The sequence below is a fragment of the Ornithodoros turicata genome, chromosome 4 (genome assembly GCF_037126465.1).
Source record: "Ornithodoros turicata isolate Travis chromosome 4, ASM3712646v1, whole genome shotgun sequence".
NCBI lineage: Eukaryota > Metazoa > Arthropoda > Arachnida > Ixodida > Argasidae > Ornithodoros > Ornithodoros turicata.
The window spans coordinates 44,209,842-44,212,341 of NC_088204.1; the positions used below are offsets into that span (position 1 = coordinate 44,209,842).

General features: G+C 47.6%; 1 long non-coding RNA gene across 1 annotated transcript; it reads right to left on the reverse strand.

The window, feature by feature from the left end:
- Window positions 1-803: 803 nt before the first annotated feature.
- On the reverse strand, window positions 804-1,610 carry LOC135393073 (uncharacterized). The gene is made up of 2 exons (XR_010422430.1): window positions 1,223-1,610; window positions 804-941 (listed from the first exon to the last, which is right to left on the reverse strand). It is a non-coding gene; the product is annotated as an uncharacterized LOC135393073 (long non-coding RNA).
- Window positions 1,611-2,500: the final 890 nt, after the last annotated feature.

A 2,500-nucleotide genomic window follows, 5' to 3' on the forward strand; every position in this document is an offset into this window, starting at 1 on the left:
GCCCTCCACCCGAGCGCCGCCTGCCGCGCACGGGAAAAAGTCGCGAAAAAAGTCGGCGCAGATTGAAAAATGACGAAAGAAGTTGGCCCAGGCTGAAAAATGTGAGAGGGTAAACGCGCACGCAGCCCTCCCCTCGCCGATAAGCGCGCGGACAAGCCTCCGCACTGGCGCCGCGCAGGGAAAATACGCGACGGTGTCCCAGACGCTGTGGGGTTCGAACCAGACACCCATGGAACGTACTGGACAGCGGTTTAATGGGACAACCCTCTTTACTACTCGTGTATCAAGATGGGAATAACCAAGTTTTATACACTCCGGCCCAAGTGGGTGCAGACAGTCCCACGTCAACAGCAGTATGTGTGCTCGTACTGTGCGAATTTCGACTTGGTCATCGCAGGTATCAACAGTGCTTCATCCGCGCAGCTAAAGGGAGAGGACCTAAAGACGACGTCTTTGTGTGATGAGATACAAGATGCCTGCTTTTCCCAAGACTGCACACGTTGCGCAGGGGCCAAAAAGATTTCTCTGCAGAAATTGAAGATACAGCGGGACGACGACGTTAAACGAGCAGTCTGGGAAAATGGAGACCTCATAACGAAGACGCTAAAAGCACCACAATTTCTTAAGGAAGTCAGGAAATGCACAGCTGTTTACATCAAGCACGAACACATACGCAACGTCCAGAGGAACACCATCTGGAACGAAAAATATCTTGTCGAACGATGTCATGTCGTGTTGCACTTTGATTTTGCCGAAAACTGGTCAATGAAATGAATCTATCAAGCGAGGTCCAGGGACGGTACTGGAAAACAGATCAAATTTCTTTATTCACTTGCGTGGCAACAACACCTGTGTCGACAACGAGCTTCGCAACGGTGAGCGACGACATGTCCCATGACACGGCGCACGCACTTCTAGCCCTGGACAGGATAGTTGAGGCCCTGGAAGAAATTCGACCTGTGTTCACGCATCTCATCTATATCTCAGACGGTGCAGCTGCGCACTTCAAGAATAGGTATCAGCTGTAGAGATGACGAAGAACAGGCTGCTAGTGAGATGGTTGTATTCTGCTTGTGGTCACGGCAAAAATCATTGCGATGGTGTTGGCGGTTCTTTGAAACATATGGCAAGCTTACACAACCTGCGGTGTACAGTTGCTGCAGCTATTCGAACACCTGCTGATTTCGTCCGTGTTCTCAAAGAGAAAAATCACTCAACGCACCTGCTGGAAATTCCGTCGAGCGACATCACGGTGTTCCGAGAAGCAATAAAGGAGGAGTGGGGGACGGTCCGTCCCGTCGCAGGCATTCGTTCCTCCCACGTGTGGTATAAGAAATGGAATAGAGGGTTCGACAATGAAGACGTCCTGCTAGCAAGAAGCGTCATCGACATGTATCCGCCTGAGTGATTGGGCCTGGCTTCAGGATCCGAACATTGCGTAGTCCAGACCCGCTGGTTCGTGATGCATGCAGTTCATCTAGTTCAATTTTGTGATCTTGTGCCCGTGAATTCATAGACTCACGAGCCACGAGCCTCGTGATGTCCAGTGCCACCTTGTACGTGTCATGTGAAATACATTTTGTACGCGGAACACAGAGTAAAATACATGCATGTAAAGAATAAATACTAAATAGCTGTCTGTCAACCTGTGTCCTCTTAACGTGATATCTCGTGACTGCGGAAATGGAAATACGCCCGACGGTACAAGAAACAGTTTGAGATTATTCGCTTGCATGTAGGAACGCAGGAAATAAATGGTAACGTGGATATACAGACGTTAGCGCACGCCTGCGGTGTATTAATCCAGCCGTACGCCTGTGAGATGTCACTGTGTACCATGTGTCGCCTTTTCACTCTGCTATGGTTGTCAAATGTTTTTAGTCCCTACAAAATTTATACCGCTTGAAAGTCAATAGAATGATGAATACATGATATTTTTTTCGAGAAAATTAAAGGTGGGGTTTTCGAGAAATCGATCCGTGAAATCGGCGTATTTTTCAATGGTGATCCCGGTTTGCTCCCTCATACCGCCTTAGCTTTATCATTCATAATCTTTAACAGCATACCGTTAGAAAGAGCACTTAATGGGCTATCTTTCAGTGTAAAAATCACTTTGGTCTAGTGTCCACTTCCCCGACAGGAAGGCGACAAAGTTTACGCAAAAACGCGCTCTACGGCGACTTGACACCGAGTGACTACTTCCTGTTCTCAAACTTGAAGAGGGATCTCAGAGGACGGAGATTTCAAAACGATAGTGAGGTGCAAGAGGCAGTTTTCCAGCATTTTGCGGACAAAACTTGGGACTATTTTTTCAAGGGTATAAGAATGCTGGTTGAAAGGTGTCAAAAGTGCATCGAAGTTAAGGGTGATTATGTCGAAAAGTGATACACTTGTTTCATCTCTACGACTATTAAAAGTTGGTCGGGCCGGAAACTTATGGAACTACCCTCTCATGTGTGTGTGTGTGTGTGTGTGTGTAGGAACATGTTTTCAGTCTTCA